Genomic DNA, 9794 nt, shown 5'->3' on the forward strand with positions numbered 1-9794 from the left:
CAACTTGACCACTGGGAAACTCAAAAGCTTCCCATTATTGGTCTCAGATCATACTTTTAGACTATGTCCCCTACCGCCTTGTGACATTATAGGAGGCAATGAGTATGTCACGTCATGTTAACAATGTCCAGGCATACAAGGGCAATCAGCAAGAGCAGGGTGCTATGTGATACAGTCAGGTCTAAGAATGGAGTATTCCCTCATTCCATACTTAGGGTCCTCACTTTGACTTTTGGAAGGATCAGGATGACTTTTTTGCTTACCTGAGGCCCCTTCTATGCGACCCAAGACTTCACATCTCTGACACTTTTCTTACAGAGTTGGTCTGACTGCCCTGCCCAAGGCATCTCAAGGCTCTAAGATCTGTGTCATCCTCAGCCCTCTTTAAGGTTCTGCCCTTATTTCCTGACAGGGATCTAGAATGTATTTGTTTATTTCCCTCATCATAGGTGCAGACCAAAACTTTCACTTACTGAGGTGCCAGAGTCCCCTGTCTGCCTTTTCTTGAAAGTCTATCTCATAGTAAGGTAGAACCTACTCAAGACCCAGAAGAGAACCTGACCTGTGGTGGTGCAGTGGATAAAGCGCTGACCTGGAAGGATGAGGTCGCTGGTAGGAAACCCTGGCTTGTCTGGTCAAGGAACATATGGGAGTTGATACTGAGTTGATACTTCCTGCTCCTCCCTATTCTTTCACTCTCTCTCTCTTCCCTCTCTAAAATGAATAATTAAAATAAATAAATTAATTAAATACATTAAAAAAATAGACCCAGAAGACAAATTAGGTGTGGCCTCATCTGGCTGCACTTGCCTGGCTTCTCCCAAATGAATGATGCACCAATCAAGTGGAGGTCCCTTGTGAAAGCTGCCATAGGGTCGCACTCTAATCCTCACTGACCCCCAAATGTGTATCTAAGAATCTTCCTTCTGCTGAGCTGTGACCACAACGTTCAGGTGAACATCTTCCCTTCTCTATGATCCCCGAGGAAGCAACTGAGGGGCTTCTGCCTGACAAAGGCTGAGCCTCCCTGAATGGCGGTACTCAGGGACTCTGAAGTGTCCTGTGGTATGATGTCAGTCGTCCCCATAAGCATCTAGCTCCTCACCTTGAATCTCCCCATGTCCTAGACATCCTCTGTCTGATGATTGCTGCCAGCCTCTCAGACCGAGGCCCCCACCTCCCTGACCCTCCTGAGAACAAATGCTGAAACCACCGGGATTTAGCCCTGCCCACCCCCTCCCAGGCCGATGTCAGGAGCCAGCAATGTGTGGCTCCGTTCTAGGATGTAGGATGCCATCTTTCCTCAGGAGGGTCCCCATTTTCCCTGTAGAGGGCCTGGGGTTTCTCTGCCAGTCTGACCTGAGCCAGAGTCTAGAACCCAGAGGACAGGCCTTTACTCGCTGAGACCACTCCCCGTCCCCACCCCTGGAAAGTAAAGGGACTTTGGCCTAGCAGCCATGCTGTGGCCTCCCAAGCATAGGGCAAGGGCGAGGGGGTGGGGCTGGCCTGTGTGACCATCTTTCTTCAAGATAAAAGAGAATTGAGGTTGTCCAGAATGCGACTCACCATCTTTTCTCAGGACACATGGCACCTTGAGACTGATAGACGTGGGACTCCTACTTCCGCTCAGCCTGGGCAGCAACTTTCAGGTTAGGTTCGCCCACCACAGTGCAGTTCAGAAGAAGTTAGGCTGGACCACTTCCAGTCATGCAAGTTGGGCACCTGGAAGTGAGGTGGTGCTGGTGGGGGGTGGGTAACCACAGGCCTTGCACATATGGGCCTTTCACTGGCTCTCAGAAGGTAAGAGGCCTTCTCTCCCTGCGGCACTGAGTCCGCTGGCCCCAGACGGAGACTTTATTTTCCCTCAAACCCCTAGTAGGAAGTGTTGGGGGCCTGAACTTAGCAGCCATGCCTGGGCCACAGTGATGGTGCCTCCCTCAATCCCTCTCAGTGTCTTCCCTTGGTTCCCTGTAGGTGCTGAGCTTTCTTCCCTATGCTGACCTGAGGACCTTTCCTCACATCAAAGCCCTCAGGTCCTTGAGACCCCTTATCTGTGTGTAGGTGCATCTCATCTGGACACACTTGCCTGAGGGCTCCTAGAGATGTTTGCAGGGCCCCAGAATCCAGTGGGTGCCAGTGTCCTGGGGTAGGCACCTTCCTGTGAGTTTCAGCCTGTTGTTCCTCCCATTCATAAAGTAAAGCTTTTCTTTTCTGATCAAGGCCATCTAGAACTTCTCAGTTTAGGAACCCTTCTGGCTTACATCAGTGTCATTGTTCAAAGTTGTGGAATGAATTTTTCTGCAATTACTAATCTATTTTAATTCATTCATGATAGTTAATTAAAATGATCATTTAAAAAGTCTAGGAGACCTGAGGATGACAGCGGAGTAGGCAGATGTACAAACTCCCAGCTCACACCACTGAACTGGATTATAAACTAATTTATGAACAATCAGCATGAAAAACCAAATCTGGACTACAAGAACAGCTTTCAAAAACCAAGGAGCAAAGAAGAAGCCACAGAAAACCTGGTAGGGAGCGCCTGAATCTCCCCTGCTTACAGTAACGGGGTGGGGAGGTGAGGCTGGGCTCTCACTCCAAGGAAAAGAGCAGTAAATACTGCTCACAGCCACTTGCCTGGCGACCAGGGAATGAGGTATGTTGAAAGGGCCAGCTTGTCTTCCAAAAAGAAAGGAGAAAGAGAGAGATGGATGGTGAGGGGGAGAGGAATACAGGTGATGACATGAAAGCTGACTCATTCAGTGCTGGAGGCGGCCATAACTGGGGGAGGGACTGATCCTTCCACAAAGCAAAATACAAAAGTACTTCCAGGTCACAGAGATACAGACATCTCTCCAGCTCCAATCAGCGCAACAAGACACAGCTGAAAACAAGAAGTAGGGAGGACGGGCAGTAACTCAGGTCTCCATCGAGATCTGAGATACACCTCCCCCTACTGAAGCTGAGAAAGCAACCCACCCCCAGAGAGATTAACTTGCAGAAGAGGAATTCAGAGCCTCAGGTCACACCTACCGCATTCCTGGATACAGTTTCAAATAAGCCCCCTGCTGAGATCAACAAACAAGACAATCACCTGTTAAGAAAACAAAAGAATCAAGACTTCAAAGTGGCCCAAATCCGGAAGTGGATTACAAATAATAGCTGATGACAACCCAAGAAGACCTAGAAACAACACAAGTGAAAACTGGGAGCAGACAACACCAAGCCTAGACTCAACCAGCTCTACAAAGAAAACACCCAAACACAGACACAATGAGAAGACAAAGAGGTGCAATCCAAATGAAACCACAAGAGAAACCATCAGGACATGAACTGAGTGATATGGAAATAATCAAACTTCTGGATGCGGAGTTTAAAATAATGATTGTAAGGATGCTTAGGGATCTTAGAACAACAATGGATGGTCAACACAAATACCTAAATCAAGAAATAGCAAGTATAAAAAAGGATATTAAAATATTAAAGAAGAATCAGTCGGAGATGACAAATACAATATCAAAGATGAAGACAACAATGGAAGGAATTAAAAACAGGATGAATATAGCTGAGGATCGAATCAGTAAGTTGGAGTACAACTGGAATGAAGGCATGAAAGCAGAGAAGAAAAAAAAGAGAGACTGAAAAAGCCTGAGGAAACTCTTAGAGAGCTCTGTGACAACATAAAGAGAAATAACATCCACATTATAGGGGTTCCTGAAGAAGAAGAGAAAGAACAAGGGATAGAGGCTTTGTTCAATCATATCATAGCTGAAAACTTCCCTAAATTAATGCAGGAGAAACTCTAACAAATTCAAGAAGCACAGAGAACTCCACTAAAAAGAAACCCAAAGAAACCTACAACAAGACACATCATAATTAAAATACCAAAGCTAAGTGACAAAGAGAAAATATTAAAAGCTGCAAGAGGAAAAAAGCTACCACCTACAAAGGAGTCCCCATAAGGATGACCTCAGACTTCTCAACAGAAATACTTGAAGCCAGAAAGGAATGGCAAGAAATATTCAAAGTAATGCAGAACAAGAACCTACAACCAAGACTACTTTATCAAGCTAGGCTATCATTTAAAATTGAAGGAGAAATAAAAAGTTTTCCAGACAAAAAAAAACAAAAACAAAAAAAACTCAAGGAATTTATTACAACCAAACCAATGCTGCACGAAATGTTAAGGGGCATGGTGTAAACAGATCAAAGTGGGAAAAGACTATACCAAAAGAGAAATAAAGCTTTAAAGAAAAAAAATGACAATAAACAACTACATATCAATAATAACCTTAAATGTAAATGAATTAAATGATCCAATCAAAAGGCATAGGGTAGCTGCATGGATAAGAAAACAGGACCCGTACACATGGTGTCTACAAGAGACACACCTTAAAACAAAAGATGCACATAGGTTGAAGGTAAAAGAATGGAAAAAAAAACATTTCATGCAAATGGAAATGAAAAAAAAAGCTGGGGTAGCTATACTTATATCAGACAAAGTGGACTTAAAACTAAAAATATAGTAAGAAATAAAGAAGGCCACTACATAATGATAAAGGGAGCAGTCCAACAGGAAGATATAACTATTATAAATATCTTTGCACATAATATAGGAGCACCTAAACATATAAAGCAGACTTTGATGAATATAAAGGGTGAGATCAACAGCAATACTATAATAGTAGGGGATTTTAATACCCCACTAACATCACTAGATAGATCCTCAAGAAAGAAAATTAACAAAGAAACAGCAGATTTAAAGGACACACTAGATCAACTCGATTTAATAGATATCTTCAGAACCTTTCACCCTAAAGCAGCAGAATATACATTCTTTTCAAGTGCTCATGGTACATTCTCTAAGATAGACCACATGTTAGGGCACAAAAGTGGTCTCAACAAATTTAAGAAAATTGAGATCATATCAAGCCCTTTCTCTGATCACAATGGCATGAAACTAGAAATCAACCACAACAGAAAAGCTCGAAAATTCTCAAACACCTGGAAACTAAATAGCAGGTTGTTAAATAACGAATGGATTACGAATGAGATCAAAGAAGAAATAAAAAAAAATCCTAGAAACGAATGATAATGAGCATACAACAACTCAAAATTTATGGGACACAGCAAAAGCAGTACTGAGAGGGAATTTCATAGCACTACAGGCACACTTTAAGAAGCTAGAAAAAGCTCAAATAAACCATTTAACCCTGCATCTAAAAGAACTAGAAAAAGCACAGCAACTAAAGCCTAAATGTAGTAGAAGGAAGGAAATAATAAAGATCAGAACAGAAATAAATGACATAGAGACTAAAGAAACAATACAGAGGATCAATGAAACCAGGAGCTGGTTTTTTGAAAAGGTAAACAAGATTGATGAACCTTTAAGTAGACTCACCAAGAAAAAGAGAAAGGACTCAAATACATAAAATTAGAAATGAGAGTGGAGAAATAACAACTGACACAACAAAAATACAAAGGATTGTAAGAAAATACTATTAAGAACTGTATGCCAAAAAACTAGACAACCTAGATGAAATGGACAAATTCCTTGAAACATATACTCTTCAAAAAATCAATCTGGAAGAATCAGAAAACCTAAACAGACCGATTACACCAAATGAGATCAAAACAGTTATCAAAAAACTCCCAACAAAGAAAAGTCCTGGGCCAGATGACTTCACAAGTGAATTCTACCAAATATTCAAAGAAGAACTAACTCCTATCCTTCTCAAGCTAATTCAAAAAATTCAAGAGGAAGGAAGACTTCCAAGCTCCTTTTATGAGGTGAACATAATTCTGATTCCAAAACCAGGCAAAGACAACACAAAGAAAGAAAATTATATGCCAATATCCCTGATGAATATAGATGCTAAAATCCTCAACAAAATATTAGCAAACCAGATCCAACAATATATGTAAAAAATTATACACCATGATCAAGTGGGATTTATTTTGGGGAGGCAAGGCTGGTACAATATTCGCAAATCTATCAATGTTATTCATCACAAAAACAGAAGGAAGGAGAAAAACCACATGATAATTTCAATACATGCAGAAAAAGCATTTGATAAAATCCAGCACTCATTCATGATCAAAACTCTCAACAAAATGGGAATATAGGGAACATAGCTCAACATGATAAAAGCCATCTATGACAAACCCACAGCTAACATCATAATTAATGGGCAAAAATTAAAAGCAATCCCCTTAAGATCAGGAACAAGGCAGAGGTGCCCCCCTTTCACCACTCTTATTCAGCATTGTCCTGGAAGTGCTAGCCACAGCAATCAGACAGGAAGAAGAAATGAAAGGCATTCAAGTTGGAAAAGAAGAAGTAAGCTATCATTATTTGCAGATGATATGATATTGTATATAGAAAATCCTAAAGTCTCAGTCAAAAAACTACTGGACCTGATAAATGAATTCAGCAAGGTGGCAGGATATAAAATTAATTCTCAGAAATCAGAGGCATTTTTATACAACAACAATAAAGTCAGAAAGAGAAATTAAGGAAACAATCCCCTTCACTATTACAACCAAAAAAATTAAGTACCTAGGAGTACATTTAACCAAGGAGACTAAAGATTTGTACTTGGAAAATTATAAAACATTGATAAAAGAAATCAAAGAAGAAACAAACAAGTGGAAGCATATACCGTGCTCATGGTTAGGAAGAATAAACATCATTAAAATGTCTATATTACCCAAAGTAATTTATATATTCAATGCAGTACCAATTAAAATACCAATGACATAATTTAAAGATATAGATCACATATTCCAAAAATTTATATGGAACCAAAAGAGAACACGAATATCCTCAGCAATCTTAAAAAAAGAAGAATAAAGGGGGAGGTATCACACTTCCGGATATCAAGCTATACTACAAGGCCATTGTACTCAAAACAGCCTGGTACTGGCATAAGAGCGGGTACATAGATCAATGGAACAGAATGGAGAACCCAGAAATAAACCCACAGCTCTATGGACAACTGATATTTGACAAAGAAGGTAAGAGCATACATTGGAGTAAAGACAGCCTCTTCAACAAATGGTGTTGGGAAAATTGGACAGCAACCTGCAGAAAAATGAAACTAGACCACCAACCTACACCATTCACAAAAATAAACTCAAAATGGATACAAGACTTAAATGTAAGGCGTGAAACCATAAGCATCATAGGAGAAAACATAGGCAGTAAGCTCTCCGACATCTCTTGCAGCGATATATTTACTGATTTATCTCCACGGGCAAGGGAAATAAAAGACAGGATAAACAAATGGGACTATATCAAACTAAAAAGCTTTTGCACAACTAAAGACAACAAGAACAGAATAAAAAGACAAACCAGTACAATGGGAGAACATATTTGACAGTATGTCTGATAAGGGGTTAATAACCAAAATTTATAAAGAACTTGTAAATCTCAACACCAGAAAGACAAACAATCCAATCAAAAAATGGGCAAAAGAAATGAATAGACACTTCTCCAAAGAGGACATACAGATGGCCAATAGGCATATGGAAAAATGCTCAACATCACTAATGATTAGAGAAATGCAAATTAAAACCACAATGAGATATCACCTCACACCGGTCAGAATGGTGCTTATCAACAAAACAACACAGAATAAGTGCTGGCGAGGATGTGGAGAAAAGGGAACCCTCCTATACTGCTGGTAGGAATGCAGACTGGTGCAGCCTTTGTGGAAAACAGTATGGAGATTCCTCAAAAAATTGAAAATGAAACTGCCTTTTGATCCAGCCATCCCAGTTTTAGGAATATACCCCAAGAACACCGTAGAACGGTTCCATAAGGAGAAATGAACTCCCATGTTTATAGCAGCATTGTTCACAATAGCGGAGATCTGGAAACAGCCCAAGTGTCTGTCAGAGGACGAGTGGATTAAAAGGCTTTGGTACATATATACTATGGAATACTACTCAGCCATAAGAAATGATGACATCGGATCATTTACAATAACATGGATAGACCTTGATAACATTATACTGAATGAAATAAGTAAATCAGAAAAAAACTAAGAACTGTATGAACCCATGCATAGATGGGACATAAAAATGAGACTTAGAGACATGGACAAGAGTGTGATGGTAACAGGGAGTGGGGTGGAGGGGTGGGGAGGGGGTGAGGAAGGAGAGGGAGGTGGTAGGGGGAGGGAAGGGTCATAAAGAAAACCAGATAGAAGGTGACAGAAGACAATTTGACTTTGGGTGAGGGGTATGCAGCATAATCAAAGGTCAAAATAATCTGGAGATGTTTTCTCGGAACATATGTTCCCTGATTTATCAATGTCACTGCATTAAAATTAATAAAAATAAGTTAAAAAAAAGTTTAGTCCTCATCTACCAAAAAATTTTCAGGTTCTTATTGGGCACCCTCTGTGCACATACTGGCAGAACCATTCCACACTGTAGTTTGATACTGTTACCACAAACAGTGAGTGTCAGAGACTCTACCCATTTGCCAAGATGGCACAGGGGGAGATTCTTACACCCAGTGAGCCAAACTATAGAAAGGTGACTGGATAGGGCCCAAGCATACTAAAACCTACCACGATGCATGGGCAGCGCCGGAGCTCACCCAAAGCTAGAAAGATGAATGGACAGGGCCAAACTGCCTCAAACCTAGCAAGATAATTGGATAACAAACAAATAAACAAAAAAACATCACTTTCCTCCTTATCCTTGTAAAAGCCAAGAGCCTGAGCAAGGAGAGAGATGGTCTTTGAGATGGGAGTCCACCATACTCCCCAGTTGGGGCACTTGAATACGCTTCTATTTTTGTGCACCAGCACTTGTCCCAGAAGTTTTACTAAAGCAGGCAGCTGAACCCACATTTTCAGTTTCAATTTTTGGAAAATCTGGTAGGTTAGTGTGGACCTTGGTGAGTCCTGGATAGCATGGACGGGGATCTTAGCTGCCTATGGCAGGCCGACTCTGGGAGCAGGCCTGTGGGAACTTTCCAGCACATGCTAAGAGCTTTTCTTAGGGAGTCTCCTTGCAATTCTCAAGGTTTCTGTTTACTGAAATGCTTGACTGTTGAAAGGAAATGGATTTCTTGGTAGTAGATGGAATTCAAAACTGGGTAACCACCTTCAACATGCACAGGACAGGCCGTCTGTTGCACTTGGACTTTGTGTCACTTAGGCTTCGTGCCATTTGGGCTTCTTGCTCTTTTTGTCTGGTCAGGGTTACTTGCGCTTTCGGTTGGTGGAAGATGAGAAAGTAAGACTTGCTTGTGAGCACTTGTTCCGGTGGGGGAATTCTGTATCCAAGTTTTGTTCATATGTTTTTACTTTGTCTATGGTTTTTACTTTGTCTGTGGTTATAGTTTTGGGTTTGTCCTTTCATGCCATCAGGGAGTATTCTGTTTCAATTCTTAAAGGGATTCCACTGAGCTGAATTTTAGATAATTCTACATAGAGCTATGATCCAAAGGCTAAGAAGGGATTGATTTTCTACTGTAACACAGTTTGGTTTATATATGTGTTAGAGTATGGAAAACAATGGCCTCAAAATGTTTTTTTTAATTATTATACCACTATACAGTTAGAAATGTTTTTTATAATGGTCAAGGAAATGGGAAGAAATTCCTAGGTCCAGACATTTATGTTTGTACTCAATAAGCATTAGGTAATGAAAAGGAAAAACTTAACAAGGCAGAGTGTGGAATTGAATTCAAAATCCCTCCCTGATATTAAATACAGGAAGAAAAGAAAATAAGATTAGTCTCTTTAATCTCCTAAACCAGGCATGGTCAACATACG

The sequence above is a fragment of the Saccopteryx bilineata genome, chromosome X (assembly GCF_036850765.1).
Source record: "Saccopteryx bilineata isolate mSacBil1 chromosome X, mSacBil1_pri_phased_curated, whole genome shotgun sequence".
Classification (NCBI taxonomy): Eukaryota; Metazoa; Chordata; class Mammalia; order Chiroptera; family Emballonuridae; genus Saccopteryx; species Saccopteryx bilineata.